Source organism: Protopterus annectens, chromosome 11.part0, assembly GCF_019279795.1.
Source record: "Protopterus annectens isolate FY-2018-M chromosome 11.part0, PAN1.0, whole genome shotgun sequence".
Lineage (NCBI taxonomy): Eukaryota > Metazoa > Chordata > Ceratodontiformes > Protopteridae > Protopterus > Protopterus annectens.
The window spans coordinates 831,352,378-831,373,842 of NC_056745.1; positions in this window are offsets into that span (position 1 = coordinate 831,352,378).

Genomic DNA, 21,465 nt, shown 5'->3' on the forward strand with positions numbered 1-21,465 from the left:
CTGGTTTGGTGCTTTTTTTTTGTAAAGTACAAGAGCTGTTTTCCCTTACCTTAACAAGGTACTTTGCAGTTGTGGGCTGGTTAGTGCCTAAGATTAATGTCTTCTTATTAACAAGGAGAGTTGAGTACTTGTATCAGTTTAAGACTTCCTAGTTCTTTCCAGCAGGTTTTAAAGCAAGTGCTAGTCACAGGGATGCTTAAATGTAAGATGAAAAAATGGTTTATCCTAAACACTGCAGTGTGCACTAGAGGAGTTAGATGTGGAAGTAGATAACCTAAGTTTTACCTGTCTAAAAAGTTGTTTTAGTGGAGAGTCACTATCTTTAAAACAGCAAGATAGATTGAAAGGGGGTGGTCACTTTTGTTTTCTGGTACTATGGAATACAGTAAATTTAAACAGTTGAAGGGGAGTGATTTCACAAAATGATAATTTTGTGCTTACTCAAACAAACCAGTAAAAACAGAAAGGAAATGAGATATATGGTCAAATTAACATAAGGGGAAGGCAACTAGAAAGATAGTGGTGTTTAAGAACACTACAGTAACCAGGTGGGGAAAAAAGTTCTGCCCGACTCACAAGAGACAGAGCTGTGGTCTCTTTTCAAGTTTTAATCTGCAGTTAAAAGCAGAATACAAGTAAAACACAAGGTAAATAAAACAAATCACAGTATTCAAAATAGAAACAGGCAATAAAGTAATACAACAAATAAAAAGCAAAGTAACATTTCCCTCACAGCAAAGTGTAGCAGAGTCTGGGTGAGCCTTTCTAGTAAAGCTCTGAAATGTTTTATTTTACCCCTTAAATAGAAGGTTTAGTTCCTAGCTCCACCCCCTCAGTTCACAGATGATTAACCTTGACCTGTACTAAGTTCTGCTTGACTCACAAGAGACAGAACTGTGGTCTCTTTCCAAGTTTTAATATGCAGTTAAAAGCAGAATACAAGCAAAACACAAGGTACATAAAACAAATCACAACATTCAAAATAGAAAAAGGCAATAAAGTAATACAACAAATAAAAGCAAACTAACCTTTCCCTCACAGCAAAGTGTAGCAGAGTCTGGGTGAGCCTTTCTAGTAAAGAAAGATAGTAGAGATTATAACAACTTGCTCCCTGTTAGAGATACAAGACCTGAAACAGAAGTTAGCTTCATCAAGCATTTTATAAACACTATCCAAATACACGAAAATTCTAGATAAAACTTCAGGCAGTTTGTACTGACTTTCTCATTATTTAATGGTACAAACAACTGTGAGTGTTTCCTGGAAGATTTTGTTCTGGCCACACAAAATCTGAGTTTGGATATAAACATTCATTCAAGAAATATTAATCTCTGTTAGAATGATTAGGAAAGAATACAGGCAAGCTAATTGACAGATTTGTCTCCTTGACTACCACAGTTACAAATGGCAGGTCAATTCACATATGTTCTACCCTTGTGTGATATCAAGTATTGCGAATTAACATAATGACTGCAATTCAAAAAAAATTCTAAGTAAAGGCCACTACAAAGAGCATTTTCCATGACATGTATTTTAACTCTGCTGTACCAGTAAGATGAAGAGAAAGACTCTTTTTTTTAACAAAGTACACATCCCATGCTGAAATAGGATTCTTGATAGCAGGTTGGATAAAGGCAGTTCTGAAGGTGGCTTTACACATTTTCAAAGATGCTACTGACAAAAAGTTAGAACCCTGATGAAGTCAGAACTTGCAGCAAGGCACACAATAACATAAAATTAGCTTAAACCTGAATCAAAGATCTGAGGAAGATATTCTAGAACTGATGGGTCAACTGTGAAAAATTCCACACCCTGGCACACATTAACATAAAATTAGCTTAAACCTGAATCAAAGATCTGAGGAAGATATTCTAGAACTGATGGGTCAACTGTGAAAGATTCAACACCCTAGCAGTAGTCCAAATATCAAAATGTGGACATTTTCATTTGTACAACTTTCGTTAATTATGCCTTTGGGAACAGGTATCTGGACTACCCTGGAGAATGAAGAGGCCCTGGCCATTCCTGGAACTGAAGTAAGCATTCAGTTAGATGAAAGAATTGAAGGGCTGGATGGGACTTGTTGGGCAGGCAGGTCAAGAGGTGCCAGAAAGGTCTCAGACATTAAAACTTATGTAGAAAGATGAGTCTTGAACAGAGAACACCACCCTTAACAAGGCAAAAATGGAGATGTGAAAATGATTTTGGTTTTGATCTACCTTGTTTTCTGCACAATTTTTGGAATAAAGGGATGGGGAATGCATAAAAGAGTCCTGGTGGTCACTTCTGCATGGCAGCAACCGTTTGAAGTTCTCCCAGAGGCTGGATGAAAGAAAAGTTGCTGTTGGGGGTACAAAGAGGTTGCAGCAAGGACTCTCCAAATGACATAAAAATGTTCATGCTATGACTAGATGGAGGGAATCACTTGTGATGCATCCATAAGCAGTAACTGTTCACTAGAGAACTGGTCTTCCCAGATATGTGATTGGCAATCAGAAAATATCCGGTTGCCATATCGCATTCCCATACTTCAGAAAATCCTTAAGTGTACGGACTGCCCTCAACTCCAGAATACTGATGTACAGATGGCCGCCTCTTTTGATCACACAACTTGGACAGTCTGCCCTCGATAATGTCCTACCCTCATCCTATGTCAGATGCTTCCATGGTGACAGCCACCACAAAAAGGGAATTTGGAGAGGACTCCTGCCTACCTCAACTGTTCAGACTTTCACAGAATGCCCAGATTTTTTACTCATATTTTTGATTTGTTCCTCATAAAATTTGTGGTTTTCTGAGAATTCACTGAGGACTGAATTCACTAAATAATAGCATACATGAGTTTCAGACTTTATATCCTTCAGAAAATGCACATTAACATAAAACCTATTTTCCCAACAACTTTATAAATTTATAAGAGCAATATTTAAAATCTGTCACTAGTTTAAGGCCTTTGCCCCCCCCCCCCATTTTAGGCTTTGTACAAATATCTTGGGCTATGAAGTTGAGGGTAAGAAAGGACTTTCCAGATTTAGGGAGAGAGTATGAACCCATCATATGAAATGCAACTTGCAAGACTTAAAAAATGTTTTTGTCATAGGGTCATGTAACTGTAAACACAGAACTTTCTGCTACAAATGGCCTGAGTCCAGCCCAACTTCAAGTCTGTTCCCCTACCCTCACGGGCAGACAGATGCTTTCCCAACCTGGAAATCAGCACACACACCCATGGCATAAGAGGGACATATGCCAGCAACACCTTCTTCACCCTGTAATCAAGTTGCTACTCACCTCCAGGGATTCCACCCCAACCAGAAGAACCCACAGAGCTTCCTTCTCTATGCACTAATCATACCCAACAAGGCAATGCATCTTGCAAAGTTAGGATAGAAGGAAGGTGGGAAACAGGATGTTTCCACCCTAACCTAGGACTGTAACCAGCAGAAAACAGACGGGGTGGTGGGAAGGAAATATTTCTGCAAAAGAAGACATATGTATACATATAAATTATGGTAAGTTTCTACACAGCTACGGAGAGGTTGGCATCTTTCAGACCTAGGATGATTATAATTTCCCACAAAACATGAGAGGGAAGTAGGGCCTGCAGAGCTAGCATTTTGAGTCTGGCACTTGTAGAAATTTGTTTCATCCTGCCTGATCTAAAATGAGTCTCCAAGCGCAGTCTTTTCATGCAGATTTGAATAGAATCCTGTGCCTTCTTCATGATTTGGTATTCTCTCTGACATCTTCCCTTAGGAGTGCAGGCAGGAAAGGACTGATGCAAGTTTTTGTTATCTGGGTACTTGAGGAATGCCTGAGAACATTGACTTGCACCACTAAACTTCTTACTTGTACCCCTGTCACAGGATGCTTAGGACCCAGATATAGTGAGTGCTTTTATTCTAGTCTTTATGAAACACACCCTGATCCATCCACAACCCCTTTTTCCCCATTTTTGCACATGGGGTCAGGGTGTCACCTCACCAGTGACAATGATCTAGAGCCAAGGTTTACAACACTGGATGGCTAGCCCTGCCACAATCCTTATTCCACACTACACACTTGCATGCACACTCACACCAATGGTCAATTTAGTGTGTCCAATACACCTACTGCATGTCTTTGGAATGTGGGAGGAAACCGGAGCACCCAGAGGAAACCGGAGCACCCAGAGGAAACCGGAGCACCCAGAGGAAACCTACAAGAACATAGGGAGGACATGCAGACTCCACACAGAAGGCACCCCAAACAAGAATCAAACCAGGAAACCTATTACTGTGAGGTGACAATGCTACCCACTAATACCACCTACTTTTTAGAGTGACACATAAAAGGCGTGGCTGGGGAGGAAATGGCTTGGGGTAAATTTTGAGAGCTGAAGAGCTGGAAGGAAGATTTTTGTGTCATAGCTGTTCTCTTGTGGTATCAAGGACCTGAGGTCCTCAGGTTTTCATTTCCCTTTGGCTGTTTCCATTTGACTCGCCTCTGGGTAAAGAAAGCCAATTGTTGGGTAATTTGTACTGTACGTGGCAGTGGAGTGAAAATGCACAGTCACCCCATTCCCATAGCTTCCCTTTTAGAACAAATGGGAGAGAATTCTACATTTTCTGGATGCGCATATTCAGCTTAGGTTTTACTTAGACAAAATTATTAAAAAATCAGGCCAGCTTTTTGTATCTTTCCAGGACAAGAATTTGGGTTCTCTCTTTTCCAGACAAACTACTTCTAACTAGATATCTAAGGCTATTCTCTTTTTGTTATTCATTCCATGGCAAGCAACTTCTAGCTCCAGTTAAACCATATTGAACTACAGATGCTGTCTCTTCAGGGGCTTTCTTTGAGGGTCTGTATTGTAGATCTGTTCTTGAAGCAGCTACTTGGTCTTATATACACTTTTGCAAAACATCACAAGACTGGGGTTTTCTCTGAGACTACAGCAGGATTTTCTAGGTCAGTCCTTAATAATACTAATAATTATAATACTTATCTGTTAACCAGGTAGGCTCACTGGACAAACAATCCCTTTTCAGGGGTGACCCAGGATCAACGTCTGGTTAAGTGATTTGTTCAAGGTCACATAGCAGGCAAATGAGGGCTCAGGGAATCAAACACTGTACCGCAGTAAAGCACAGCTATTTTGCACTTACCATAACTGTAGATGTTTGAATAGACAATCATTGCAGTAGAAATCCTTGGGTCTTCCTGCCATGCAGAATCCCTTTACCGGCCTTATCCCAAAGTCTTTCCATCATAGGTTCATAGATTAATACTAAGCTAACTGCCTTTGCGAGCCATTTTAAGCCTAGCCAATTATCCCTTGTGAGACTCAAACCCTGCACCTTGTGTTTGTAAGGTAAACACCTTAACCATTAGGCCACCATCCCAACCACCATCATCACCAGCCAACAGATGTCTGAGGACCAACGTACAGATGTCAGGGTATAAGAAGGGCACCCACTGGTGCCATCTTCAGGTCTTTCTAAGGAGTGGAAGTCAGTCTGATATCTGAGGACAGCATGACCCTCTCAGTTGTCTAAATCCTCTAGGAGGAGAGGAAGGGGGTACAGGAGGGGATAATGATAGGTTTAGGGTATCCACTCCAACCCCCAGTCACTGGAGACGAAGCAGAGAAAGGGAAGAAGGATGGCAATTGCCATTGCAAAAATGATCGACTTGAACCTCTGCAGTTATGGTAAGTGTAACACAACTGTATTATTCTTTGTAGTCAGTGCTGCAGTACTAATCCTTGGGAGGACTCCCAAAGTTACGGACTGGGTGGATGGCTGTCTGAGAGCCCCTGGGACAGGTGGTTCTGTAGAACAGCAGTAGCAAAACTTGCCCTAGCACTGGATGCAGTACCTAAATGGTAGCATTTGCTAATGGTGTGGACAGAAGACCAGGTAGCAGCTTCTGAGATGGCCTGAGTAGGTACACCTGTTAGAAAGGCAGTGACAACTGCTGTGCATCATGGAATGTGCCTTGACAGATGTTGGTAGTTGCTTTCCATGATGAATATAGCAAAAGGTTATACAATTATCTATCCATTTTGAAAATGTTCAGATTAGAGACACACTCACCTTCTTTTCCTTCTGCAAAGGCTAGCAAAAGTTGGTTTGCTCTATTAGCAGACTGTGGCCTGGTAAGATAGCACCTGATTTGCTGGTGCACATCCAATGAATGCAGGATTTGTTCACCTTTATTTTGAAGATTAAGGAGGGACACTGGCAAGTGTATAGCTTGGTTTAGAGAGAACCTGGACACAACCTTGGGCATGAAAGGATTGGTACTCAGGATAACTCTATCCCTATGTAATGCAGTGGAGGGATCTTTGCACATTTGGGCTTGCAGTTCTGAGACCCGCCTGACTGAGTTGACTGCTATCAGCAAGGTCGTCTTCCTTGTGAACATCTTCAGAATCTTTGTCAAAGTAAACTTTATTGTCATTCAGAAATCACACAAGTGCAAAAATTGAACAAAATTCTGTGTCTCTGGACTCAATGTTTAGACCACATATAGACTATTTTCATAGACATTTACACATGTTACACCTAGCTATTACATCACAGGCATGCAGGTAGACAGACTTTTAACACTTTTCAAAGTGAACACTTACTTGCATGAGACTTTAGTATTGCACAGGTACTCGGTTAAGACACTGTGTTGATCCTTGCACAGAACTGACATCTTGAGTATTGCACTGTGAACATTAGAGTATTGCACTATGGTTAATTTACAAATTTTGCAACATGTATTGCACTGAAAGAAGAGATATTTTACTGCATTGCTACTGCCCTAGATTGCCTATAAGTTACAGTCATGGTGGATATTGCACAAAGTATTAGATGATACTGGTAACCAGGTTAATGCACAATTTGAGACAAGCTTCTACAGTTTCTACTGACTTAGATGGCCATCATGGAGCATAGTGGTTACTAGAGTTCAGCAGCCTAATGACATTAGGGAAGAAGGTGTTCCTGAATCTCGTAGTTCTGCAACGTATGCTTCAGAAGCACTTTCCAGATGATAGATGTGGGAACAGTCTGTAAGCAGGGTGAGTGCAGTCTTTAATTATTCCTCTGGTCCTGCTGAAACATCTGGATAAGTGCAAGTCATGAGTAGGTAGAAAGGTGGTCTTGATGAGCCTCTCAGCTGTCTTTACCACTCTCTGGAGAGATTTGTGCTCAGAGGTAGAGCGGCTTCCATACCATACTACGAGGTTGTTCATCAGGATGCTTTGTATAGTATCTCTGTAGAAGGAATTGAGAACAGTCAATGGGAGATTTGCTCTCCTCAGCCTTCTTAAAAAGTGCAATCTCTGGTGCGCTTTCTTGACTATAGCATTTGTATTGGTGTACCAAGACAAGTCCTCATCAATGTGTACTCTCAGAATCTTCATATTTCCCATTCTTTCCACTGTTTTCCCACTGATGGTGAGGGGAGAATGTTCCTTGCAATTTTTCCTGTAGTCCACAATTATCTTTTTGTCTTGTTCACATTTAGTGCCAAGTTGTTATTTCCACATCAGGTAATCAGTTGTTCCACCTCATCTGTATATGCTGTTTCATTGTTGTTACTGATGAGGCCCACCACCATTGTGTCATCAGCAAACTTGATGATGTGGTTTGTATTGTACCTGGCTGTACAATCAAGTGTTAACAGGGTGAACAGTGAGGTACTTAGTACACATCCTTGTGGGACTCCAGAGTTAAGAGTGATGCTATCTGAGGAGTTATTTCTCTGCACACACTTTGAGGTCTGTTTGTGAGAAAGTCGAGAATCCAATTACAAAGTGGAGTGTTGACACTTAGTTGGAGTAGCTTCATTACCAGATGAAGAGGGATGACCATGTTAAAAGTAGAGCTGAAATCTATGAATAATACCCCCGTGTAGGTGGTTTTATTCTCAAGGTGTTCCAGCAATAGATGGAGTGCTAGAGGGATGGGATCTAATGTAGAGTGGTTTGCTTGGTAAGCAAACTGCAGTGGGTCAAGATCAGCAGGAAGCCCAGATATTTTGGTGTCCTTGACCAACCTTTCAAAGCACTTCATCTCTGTGGAGCTGAGAGCTACAGGGCAGTAGTCATGTAGGCAAGATGGTGGAGACTTCTTTGTTAATGGAATGATTGTTGTATCCTTGAAGCATTTCAGAAATATTTGCTGACTCAGAGTTATTGAAGATATCCGTGGGGACATTTTTTAGTTGGACTGCACAGTCCCTGAGCACACACCCTAGGATGTTGTCAGGCCCAGCTGCTTTTCTCGAGTTAACTCTGCACAGTGTCCTCTGGACATCAGCTGGTTTGAGGGTAAGCATATTCTCGTTATGGCTGATGTACATTTTCATTGCTGTTTTGTTCCCTTCCTCAAATCTGATGAAGTAGACATTCAGCTTATTTAGGAATTCCTTGTTGAACTTACATTGCGAAGATAGGGGTCTGTAGTCAGTTATGGACTGGATACCCTGCCATAGGTGCCTGGGATCTTTTTTGGCCAGAGAAGTAGCTCTGGATCTTTCTGCCACAGGTGCATTTTGCTTCCCTCACTCCCTTGTTCAGATCTGCTCTGGCTGTTCTGAGGCCTTCCCTGTCTCCAGATCTGAAGACTGCATTCCTTGCTTTCAGTAGTTTGTATACCTCTCTCATCAACCAGGGTTTCTGGTTGGCTCATGTGATGATGGTTTTGGTGATTGTCACATCTGTGCCAGATGCCATACCTCTCTAAACTGCACAGGAGGAACGAAACAGTACCCCCTTGTTTGTTTATGCATCACATCACCATGGTGTTGTCTGCCAAAATCTGCAGCATTCCTGGAAGGCTTTTACTGCCAGCATTCCTTTTTGGTTTAAATGTAGATTACTTTGCTCCTAAGTGTGCTTCCCAGGCTACATCTGATCTGTCTGAGATGATTGTCTTTTCTGCCTCTGGTTGACAGATGCACACACACACGCACACGCACACATCCAAATGAAAAAATTGCCCCCACATGGTAGTAATCATGAACCATAGGAGAGTTAATACACTGAGTAGGCTCAAATCAAGAACCTGCGGATTCTGAAGATATCTAGGAAAGCTTCCAGGAACAAAGGAAGGGGGATGGATGGGAGGTGAGGAAGAATGAAGGATAACACAGATGCAAAGTTATGTTAAGTACATAACTTGTAAATCTGCTGTCCTTTTCATTCTTCTCACTACCAGGTCAGATTCCCTAACTACATAACTCTTGGGTGGCCCTTACAGAAGGATATGATGGAGCACTGCTGAACCAAAAGCAGCTCTGTTTCTAAAGATAATGTTCAGCTAGTAATGAGCAATAAAGGTATGTATAGTAGACCAAGTGGCTGCTGCACAAATAGCATCAATAGAAGATCTGGACTAAAAAAAGCAGCCAAAGTATACATGGACCTGGTTGAATGGGCTTTAGATGAGTGAGGCAAACTTAGACTTTTTGTATGGTAAGAGAATGAAATGCAGTCTGTAATCCACTTAGCCAAAGTGACTTTAGACACTGCCTGTCCCAAATGATTAGAAGAGACCACAAAAAAGTTTATCAGACTTTCTATGTTGTTTTGTTCTGTGAAGATAAAAATTTAACTGTTGATGGACATCTAGAAGGTGCAACATGTATTCACCTTTATTCAAAAAATTGGGAAAAAATACTGGGAGTTGAACAGATTCGTTGAAATTCAGCACAGTGGCTACCTTGGGCATGAAGGAGGGGTTGGTTCAAAGGGATAGTCTAGTTATGTGGAGATGATATAAGGGGGGTTCGCTGATGATACCTGGAACCCAAGAGATTCTCTTCACCAAAGTAACAGCTACAAGCAGAATATTTTTTCAGGAAAGATATTTCAAATCACAGGTGGTTGCTGGTTCAAAGGGTTTTTGGGTTAGCCCCTGAAGAACTACTGTGAGGTCTCATGGAGGAGAAGGTTCTTTAATTGGAGGTCTGAGAAGGAAAACTCCCTTCATGAAGGCTTTACATAACTTAGTAGAAAAAGCAAGCAAAAATGTTGATTTCCTGGGTGAAAATTGGATATCGCCTCTAGCTGGAGCTTAATCATGTAAAAGCTAACCCCTTGATTGAAGAGGTGGCTAATGAATAATAAGATATCCAGAATCAAAGCTGGCAAAGGATCAATGTTCTCTTTGCAAGCCCATAAAGAAAACCTTCTCCATTTACTTTTGTACAGCTTTTTAATGGATGACGTCTGAGAGGCCAGGACAATGTGACATACTGGAGAAGATACTGTGAACTATCTAACAATCATTGGAATTGGAGAAGCCATCTGGTTAGCTTGACGGCATGGAGATTGGGGTGCTAGAGTTCTAACAGGTGAGACAGGAGGTCCTAACAGAGCTCCAGAATCCATGGAAGATATTTGAGATTAGACCATAGGACAGGGGAACACACCCAGTGAAGCCAAAAGGGGGCAATGAAGATGACTGAGCTTTCTGACCTGTTCGCTTTCTGAAGAAATCTTGGGATCACAGGTAAGTGAGGGTAAGTGTAGAGGGGACCTGGGGGTCAGTTGTGACTACAGCATCCCTCAGTGACTCACCCTAAGGGGGGATCAGAATAAAATACTTGCTGCACTTGTTGCTGAGGGAGAGGCAAATAGGTTGCAGCAAGACTGGCCCCAGTGGCTGAAAATTTTGCTCGCTACTGACTGACAGAGGGACCACTCATGAGGAATCAAGATGGACCTGCTGAGTCTGTCTGCCAACATGTTGTTTTTCCCAGGTATGTGCATTGCAACTAGAAAGTGGTCTGAAGAGATTGCCCATTCCCAGACCCTCATGGCTTCCCTGCATAATGAGTAAGAATGAGTTCCTCCTTATTTGTTGATGTACCAGACCACTGACATGTTATCCATGTGAATACCAATGGTCCCTAGAGGAAGATCATCCTGAAAGGCTTGCAATGACAAGACTGCCCTCATCTCTAGGATGCTGATATGCAACTTGGTCTCTAATTGGGACCATATGCCTTGGACTAATTTCCTGCTGTAATGCCCCTACCCCAGCTGGGAAGCATTTGTGGTCTTTGCAGCTATTGGTGAGGGAAGAGAGAATGACCTGCCCAACTACAGGTCCTGGCACTAACTCCACAAAAGAACATGATGTTTGCAGATTGGGGTACATTTTATATAGAGGATGATGGAGGGGTGACCATTGAACTGCCAAGGTCTGCTGGAGTACCCTCATGAAAAACCTGGCCAGGGGGACTAGTATTATTGCCACTTGCATGGAACCCAGCACCTGTAATATCAGACTCGTAGGAGGAAAGGGATGAGAGTGCATGTCCTGTACCAGATTTCTCAAGGAAGGTATTCTGTGTGTTGGAAGATACGCCATCTTGTGCAATGTATCTAGCTGGGTTCCTACAAATTCCAGGTTTTGCACCGGAGTTAACTTTAATTTGGCAAGTTTACAGAAATTCATAAAACGTTTGAAATGTACATCAGATAGTCTCTGGCTTGAACCAGTCAATGTTTGGTTGGAGCAGTAAGAAGCCAATCATCTAGGTATAGAAACACCTGGAATCCTTTGAGCCCCAAGTGAACTGCTACCTCTGTCATGCACTTGGTGAGCACCTGGGGGGCTGTGGTGAGACCGACCAGCAGTGCTCTGAACTGATAGTAATTGGCAAACAGCCGGAAGAGTAGAAATTTCCTGGAGTGCCTGTGTATCATGATCATATGCATCCTGGAAATCTATGGAGCACATCCAGTCATTTTTGCACAGGAGCAGCAGAGCTGACTGCATCATAACCATTTGGAACTTGGACTTCTTTACATATTGATTCAATTTGCTTAGATCCAGGATTAATCCGAGGTCCCATGTTTTCTTTGGCACCAAAAGAAGCAGGAGTAAGCTCCAAATCTTATTTGTTCAGTTAGGATATTTTGGATGGCTCTTTTTTGAAGCAGCTTTTGGATTTCTAGGGATGTTGACTCCCTCTGAGTGAGTGGAATGTCAGGGAGTTTCTTATATAGTCTTGTAGGAAGAAGGGGAAAGGGAATGCAATACCCTCTGGATATAATGGAAAGCACCCATTCATTTTGTGTAATACTTGTCCAGGCTTCTGGGTGAAGAGAAAAACATCCCCTGACTGCTTCCAGAGAAGAGCAATTGGACAGCACTTCAGGAGCACTGATAGGGCCTGTCAGGAAAGGAATCCCTAAAGCCCTGGTTCTGCAGACCCCCTCTGCCTCTAGGGTGACGCCTGGCATTGAAACCTCCTCCTTTGACTCTGGAAGAGGAATCACCCTGCGAGTCTTGAAAAGATGCTGGAGACTTGCGGAACCAAACTTTCTTGCCACCTCACTGGTTCCTGGAGAAGGTACGCTAAGGAGTAGAAATTTTGATTCAAATGGCAGGTAAGAATTTCCTTAACCGATGGTCCAAAAAGGGAGGAACCATTGAAAGGGGTATCAAAGGCAGCCTTAAAGGGTTCTGCACAATCACAGAACCTCATACAGGCATGCCGCCATACAGTTATGCCTGAACTGGCTGCTCGAGAGGCCCCTTCCACTGTGTGGGAAATTAATCTCATCAATGAATTAGCTATGGACAACAGAGTGGTCAGCTGTGGAGAAACTATAAGGTCCAACACTGACATGGACTCAGCCAAAGAATTTAAGACTTCTTTGATCAAATCTCTCTGCAAATGGGTGAAATGGGCCATAATATTCAGTGTAAAAGTAGTTGAGGCATAGACACACTTCCCAAACCTGTTCATTGCCATGGATTATCTGTTCTGAGGATGTACAGTAGAGTGTCGCTGTGCTAGCTCCTCCTTTGTGGCTGCTGCAATTATAACATCTATGGCAACTCCCTTACTCCAGACCTGGCAGGTTGGTGGGTGCAAATAGACTTTTATCTGGAAGCTTTGGAATTGGTTCAACAGTGTCTGACTCCTTCCATGTTTGGTGGGAGACAAGGTCAGCTCATCTGCTGTGGGTGGGGTCATCCAAGATATAGGTGGGCCAGCTGTGAAGGCCTCCAGAAATAGTCTCCTCAAGAGAAGGATTTTGGGCAGGCCATCCACCTCTTTGTCTAAGGATTTCCATGATGTCCCCAAAGTAGACATCGTCAAGTGGAGATCAGAGAGATCCTTCCCCTTCCTCAAAGTCTGTGTTATCTATGAGAGACTCTATGGGGGAATCTATGTGCTTTCTTTTGTACAGCCTCTTTTGAGGAACCTCCTCAGTGGGATAGTCCTAGGAGGTATCGGAAGAGGAGGGGAGTCCCTGTGCTGGATGTACATAGAAACCTTCTGGAACTGGCTGACCCAATGGACCAGGAATGATGGGCTCAGCACTTAAAACAGATGGAGGATGGGAAGTAGGAATCAAGACAGAAGAGGACAGTTCTCTGGCTGCAGAAAAGACCCTTTCTACAATTCAGAAGGCTGACAGACTCAGAGACCCCCCCCCCGGAGATGACGCTGTTGAGAAAAGGAAGTCGGGGCTGGTCCCTGATCTGCACCACCTGGAGAGAATTGGACCTGAGCTGTATAGAACCGAGGCACCCAGGGAGAGGAATGATAAAAAAAAATGGGAACCAAACCCTGCCCTCGAACCCACAGCAGATCTCTCGAGTCTGAGACCCGCTCTGATCCAAGGACAAGTGAACCAAGCTGGTCAGGTTAACTGTTAGATCTGATGTTCCGGACTTCTTAGGATTAGACAGCATGCCTCTCAGGGATCTTGAATCCTTGGGCTCCAAAACTGATGGATGAAACAGAGAAAGAGAAAGTCACTGTCAGACTGGAGAGCTCATGAATCCAGTGGGGGATAGAGCTGGAATGACTCCACCTGAATTTGAGCCCTAAGGAACTTCTGCATCATCCTGTCCATGTCAAGCTCAGAGAAGCTCCTGGAAGACCTAGACAAAGTGGTGGAGGGTGATTTTTGAGGGCTTGATCTGTGTCTGGAGAATCTTGGGAAGCAGGGTCGGAGACACTTTCTGTAATGTCAGTCCCAATGTATTGTCTCTAGCTCTCAGATCCAAGGTCTTGGGATTCAATGCTTATGCAGATGTCAAGGGAGAATTGCTGGGAGCCGAGACCATCGGATCTGAAGAGAGGGTAGGATCCGAGGTTAGAAACACTGAAGTCATATCCGACAAAGTCTGATCTGAAAACATCCTTTGTTTTCTCAGTTCCGAGGAAGAAGGAGACCTGTGGTGTCTCATCCTTGGCTCCTACACTGCCTGTTTAATGGGGGGGGGGTTGAGCCCCAGCAAGAAATAAACCTTTAAGAATTAACTTGTTCCTTCGATCCAAGAGATCACTCGGATTGAAGGTACTGCACACTGTGCAAGTAGTGTCCAGATGGGCTGCCCCCATACAATATATGCACTTCTTGTGGGCATCAGAACTTGGGATCTTATGCCCCCAAGAAGTGCACTTTTTGAAGCTAGTAGGTCTGTTCACACACACACACACACACACACACACACACACACACACACACACACACGGGCGTAGGTCTCTGGTTCCTTTTTTTTATTTATGCACTTTTTATTTAAGCACACACATGGAAAAAGTAAACTAAACACCTAACCTAATGCACACACAGTAGAATTCTTTCTAAGAAAAGGGAAAACAGCAGGAAACTGTTGCAAAAAAAGAGTAAAATTCCATGATTGGAAGAACTCCCTGGTCAGCCTCAGTAAGAAGCTGAGATCCCCTCATAAAATCCTCCAAAGCTAGTTACAAAAACAAAATCACCACTGATTCTAAAGACAACCACAAATTATTCTATAGCTATGTCAATAATCTCAATAGCAACACTCAGATCTGCTCTGAGTTGCAGCACAATGGCAATAAATGTACATAACCAACTGATATTGCCAACATCCTGGATAGGTTCAGTGCTTACTTTACCCCCTCACATCCCCTAAAGGGCCCATCTCTATACTGGAAGAATGCAAAGTTCCTGTAATCACAGCTGCACAGGTAAAAAACACACTCTCCAAAGCCAAGAACACAGCATTCATGGGACCTGACAACATCCCAGGCTGCATTCTACATGGACTACAGAACAAACTGGCACCCCACCCCAGTACCATGTTCAATCATAGCCTCACCTCATGCTTTGTGCCCACTGAATAGCACACAGCGACGGTTATCCCACTCCACAAAGGGGAGCCACCACGGACCCTGAGAACTACCGCCCCATTAGCCTGATTAGCCTGGTCTGCAAGGATATGGAATGTATCATCATGGAACTTATAAACAATGACAGTGGTAATCTCAAAACTCTGGACCCCAACCAGTTTGGGTTTGTAAAAGGTAGATCATGTCTCCTAAACCTGATAGACTTCTTTGAAGCAGTCACCAAAGCTGTAGATGAAGGTAAGGTGGTTCACACAGCCTAACTAGATCTCACCAAGGCTTTCAACACCATCCTCCACTCTGGAATTATAGATAAACTCACTAAACTAGATATAAATCCCTATGTCACAAGATGGGTTGCCATCTGGCTCACTGACAGAACCCACACTGTGTAAGTAGCAGACTCAAAATCCAGCTTCAGACCAGTGACAAGTGGAGTACCACAGGTTTCAGACCTGGGTCCTCTCCTGTTTGGTATCTACTTCTCTGAAGTACAGAGTAACACAGAAGGTTTTTGGCTAATGAAGTTCGCAGATGACTGCAAACTAGGAGCCATAATCAAAACTCCTAACGATGTGGACATCCTACAAAAGGGCCTCTCTGAGACAGATGCCTGGTGTCAAAGCCATGGCCTCAAGCTCAAAGCCAAAAAGTGCATTGTCATCCCTTTTGGTAAAAACTCAGTACCCATGAACTACCACATAGGTGGAACACAAAAAGTGTGATAAGAGACCTTGGGACACAGGTGGACAGTAGTCTCTCCTTTGATAATCACATTGCCACAGTAATCAGGAAATCCTTCTACATGGCACACCTCATCACAAAAGGTTTTTCATCCAGGAAAAAAGAAGTCATTGTTCCTGTTATAGTGTATTTAACAGTGAATAAAAGATTGAAATTAATTATGTTACAAATATGCAAAATAAGGAATAAAATAAAGCTTGCTTAAATGTGGAAATACAGTTTAACAATATGTGATTAGCATCCACACTAAATGACTGTGGTTTGGAAAATAAGGAATTTGCTTAATGGACATGTTTTCCTACAAAATCAGTATGCACTTCACACTGTCACCAAGAAAGCTGACCTCTTACAGACTTAGCAAAAATGTAAAAAAATAAACAGGATGTATGCAGCTACTTTAAAGAATGGACAATGGGAAAACAATCTGTATGTGTTTTCTATCATATGACATTATAGCCGAATGCTCCTCCAGGCATCTTCTGCAGTTAACTCCTACTGCTCCTCTAGGTGTCAGATATTGATTGTTCACATTTGCATTAATAATTCCAAAACCATGTTATTCACAAGGTACCAGTATATTTTGTCTTGTAGCATATGTGATGGCAAACACAACTGCATTGATATTTGACCTCTCTCAATGAGTATTTTCTAGAACTGTAAGGTGATAACTTCGTTTTTTAAAGGCTTAAGCCACACCCACTAGGAGTTAAAGGCACACACTCAAAAGAGCTGTACCGGAGGGAATGAGTTAAGCAAGGAAGTTTGAATGGTGCTTTTATCAAGTCATCATTTGCACAAGATGGTTTCTTAAAAGACAATATCAGTATTATTTCTCTACAGGATGAAAACATATTTTTCTGCAAACACCAGCAAACAGATGTTTTCATACAAAGCCCAAAAGAGAATACCAAGGAGAAAAAGAGGATATAAAACCACTATAAAGAGACTATAGCAAACAAAACTGTTGGGGGAAATATTTTGTACAGGAAAGGCATCACTTATGCTGAACGAGAAGTAAAAAGTGGTACAGTATAACTAAAGCTGCAACAGTAGTACGTGTGGTTTGTTATAAAAAGTTATTAATTACTGCTTTTAAAAGTGACAGAGTTTGGTGCTGCATCAGTGTATACTCTGCAAGTTTCTGTGGGCAACAGACTGTGAATGCAATTATAACTCGACTTTGATTTCAGCAGAATCTAGCCAGTAAGACCTTAGTGACCTAAGAAGACTTCGGATCCATCACAGTAAGTAGCACCATATTAATTATGTTTTTCAGTTCCCCTCTACTCATCACTCATTAGACCCATTATAGAGTACAACTCCCCTTTTGGTATGTACCTCACAAGACATCTACAACAACTGGAAAGGTCACAGAAATACCTCACAAAGAAGATTATGGGCCTCAAACAGATGCCCTATGCAGACCATCTCAAAAAACTCCAGCTTTACTCTGTCGCATATCGCCTACTCAGAGACGATCTCTGCCTAACATAGAAAGCTATGTCAAACCCAGAGCAGTTAGATGTGCTCCACTTAAAGAAATCCCAATCCCTCTGAGCTACACGTTCTAGGGACCTAAACCTTGTCACCACAATAAACAGAACATGCTGGAGGGAAAAATTCCTGTCCCAGAGACTTCCCATACTCTGGAACAAACTACCTATCTATATCAAACAAAGCTCCTCATTAGCACTCTTCAAGAAACATCTTGATGATTGGATGGGAAATTCACCCCTGGGATCACTTCTGTGGCTCTGCTCGACAGGGGCACAGGAAAATAATTTTCTTGGGTGGCGAAAGCCAGGGTACCTTTTGCATATATAGGCCCTAGGACCAATAGCCTAGTACCAAGCTATGAACGGGGAAAAAAATTAGAAGGAAGAATGAGAAAATTTGAACCAATACACATTCTAACCTACCTAAAACTCTTACTGAAAAAAAAAACAACCCAACTAACAACTAATAGAAAAGGAGCAAGGACAGAAATTTCACTTAACCAAATCACAGAGAAGCTTGATCTTCCATCTAACTGGAATGGAGGCAAACAAGATCTAAGGGCTTAGGGATGGTCTAGGGAATTATGGGTAAAGGGAGGAGCTTGAGGCTTGGATCCGAAGTTTAGAGGAAAATGGCAGAATGGGATCCAATGGTCGGATCCCAGACCCAGTAGTGAGGAAGAATGAAAAGGACATCATTCATTTGTTTCACTTCTTTTCTAGTTTCTCAAAAAACTCTCAGCTGGGGAGTCAGCAGATTTCCCTTTTTAATGGGGCATCAAGAGGGGTTGTGTTCTCAGTCAGGCATGTCTTTGCATGACATACCCAGTACCAGCTTCCCTACATCATGCATCAAGTGCATCACAGCCACATTTCAGTAAGTGTCTGGATACTTGCAGGTTTGATACAGCTGCCAAAACAACAACAACAGTGTCTTCCAAGTGCAATGCTGTTAAGAAGCAGCAGAAAAAGAAGGCTTGAAAGGAGCCCAAGTTAGTTTTTCCAAGGACAAAATTAATACCCCAAGAAGGCATAATAGGCTTTTTTGGGGTCTGATATTAAGGACACCTTTTACAAATTGCTCGACTTCAAATCTAGAGACCAGCTGAGGGATTCAATGGCAATTGGGCAGAAATCACTGACAAATGAGCTTTCACTGAAGAAAATGCTAATTCAGCATGTAGCAGTTCACACAGAGAAGAAAGACTGAAAAGGGATCCTGGTGATGTTTAAAACACCAGGCAAACAAAATTTCTTCCACTTGGATATGTATTATTTTCTAGTATTTGGTTTTCTGGCCTTCTGCAGGACCCTAAGCACATCCTCAGAAAATTGATGTTGGAAAGGAATCAAAATCCTATCACGTAAAGTGTCAGTTGAAAAGTGGACAAGAGAAGGTGAAGGAGAGATCCCCTATCCTGTATGAGGAGGTCCATGCAGTGAGGTAATGTGATGATTGTCCCTGGCCAGATGGAATAAGAGGGGGTACCAGTGCTATCTGGGCCAAAAGGGAATCACCAACATTTGGAGTGTCTTCCTTGATCTTGTCAAGGCCCTTATAAAGAAGAGGAAGGGCATAAAGGAACATTCCCTTCCAAGAGAAAGATGTGACATCCACTTTTCAAGCCAAAGGACTTGGGACTCTGGAACAGAACTGAAGGAGTTGCCTGTTCAGAGAGGAGACAAAGAAATCCACTTGAGGAATATCCCACTGATTATCTATGTCCAGAAACACATCTATGTGAAGCATTCATTTGTGAGGCTGTGTCCTGGACCTGCAGAGATGATCTTCCACAAGACTGCACTCTAAAGGTATGTAGACTGCCTGTAGAGTTGCCTGACGACTGATGGCTATTTCCAGACTTGAAGGCTGAAGAGCTAGTCATCAAAGAAGTCAAGACCTCATGCCCCTTTGCTTGTTGATGTACCACATGACTTTGGTGTTGTTTGTAAAAAACAGCACGGGACCTGGCACCCCAAGTGAGTGGAAAGCTTGCAGAGTAAGAATAAGAGCCCTTGATGTTGATGTGATCTGCCCACTGTTGAGGGGACCAAAGACCCTGAACCTCCAGAGTACCTTAAGCGGATCCCCACCCTGGCTCTCAGGCATCTATGAAGAGTTCCTTGGATGGCCGAGGATGTTGGAAGGGAACACCTGGGTGGAGAGATGCATGTTGAATCCATCAATGAAGTTCATTTGAGACAAGGGAGCAACAGAATCAGATAGTCTAGTGGGTGGCAGTGTTGAAGCCACACTGATCTGTGATCACTGAAATTTTCTCATATAAAACCTGGCCCAGGGAAGCATGGGAATGGAAGAAGCCATGAACTCTACAGCCCTTACAACCCCCCTGGCTGGAAGATAGGACAGGGGAAGCAGGGGAAGAAAATAACTTGTGAGAGACAGAACCTGGGTGGCAGGAAGACAGGCTAGCATTGTAACAGTTTGGATCCTGCAACCTAGAAAGATGCGGTCCTGAAATTGAGTCAACAGTGACTTCTGAAGGTTGACTGTAAATCCCAGGCTGTATAAAAGAAGCTGGGTGAAATGAATATCCTAACTAGCTTGTCTTGGGATGGGGCTTGAAGCAAGACATCATCAGACAGGGAAAAATCTGAATGCCCTGAAGCCTGCAAAAGGCGTCCACTGGAGCAAAGCATTTGATGAACACTCTTGGGGTCAATGAGAGCCGAAAGGGCAAAGCAGTGACTGGACATGAGAAGAAGAAGAAACAGAGAAATGCAAAAACTTCCTGAATAGGAGGTGGATAGGAATGTGAAGATAGTTGTCCTTTAGGTCCAGGGAAACAGAAAGGCCTTGGGAAGCAACAGGGTTAATGGAGTCTGAACAGAAATCATTTGAAAGAATGGCACTGTAGGAAGAAAGAAAAGATCCACTAGACCCCTCTCCATCTGTGGAACCAATTGAATGGCACTCTGGTCTAACAGACTCTGCAATACTCCTGGAAAATGAACAAGTTGTTCTTCTGGAGGTTGAGGGATACTGGGGAAGGATTTTCCAGGCCATAAAGTAACCCTGCTTGATAATGAAGGGAATCAAGAGTCTGTGGTGATTTTTTTTGTCAAACTTTGAGAGACAGAGAAAGCCTGAGGGACAAGGGAACCTGGCAGAGAGGAAATGAGAGAGGGATGGCAGAAAGTTAGATGGCAGCAGACTTGTCAGAAAAGAGCTGCTTTGGGGGTCTAGGTGTTTGAGTAGGCTTATCTGAAAAAAATACACCTAGGAGCCTTCTTACCCCTTTGTAGACTGTCTGGGCAGTCTACACAAAAAGCCAGTCATACTAGGATAGTTTCTCCTAAACTCGGGAATGGGAGAAACAAAGATGTGCTTCAAATCTTTCATGACCTTACCATGATCCTGCAAGGTCAACATCTCTGCCACAGCAATGTCAAACAAGTTTTGGTTATCCAGAGAAGCATCCAGGAGTTTTTCTATATCATCATCTGGCAAGGCTTGGAGGTGAAGCCAGATATAGTGCCTCATCAAAGAGAGAAAGGCAGCAGCCCTAAAGGAGGCATCTGTTGCATCATAGCTGCATTTTAGAGTGTGATCAGCAACCTGAGAATTGGAAACCAGTAAAGAAAGAGCTGAGTCTTTACCCTACTCTGAGTCAGGCATGTCAGAGAATCTTCCCAATCTGTGAGAGAAGACACTAAATACATCTTGTTATATGGGTCTGGTAATGTATAGCCCTAAATGCTGAGGTAGCATAAATGTACACTTTCTTACCAATCCTCTCCATAGATCTATTGTTCTTATCCAAGGGAAAGAGCAAAGAAGATGGCAGCAGACTTAAAGGCTTATCTGTGGAAACAGAAGTCACTACTGGATCTGAGAAAGGACATTTATACAAGAACTTGCAGGCATCCACCACCATATAGAACCAGTTGGGCTTCTTACGGGCTGCAGCCTGCTGCCAAGGAAGCAGCTGAGAAGATATCCAACAAGGCAGTGCACAGGAGGGACAGCAGAAGGTTTATGAGAATCCATTTGTAACAACTCATAATATATTTTCTGGACAATGGATACCTGGGAACAATCCCACTTAAAGTGCTTCATCATATGCAGGAAATATCACCA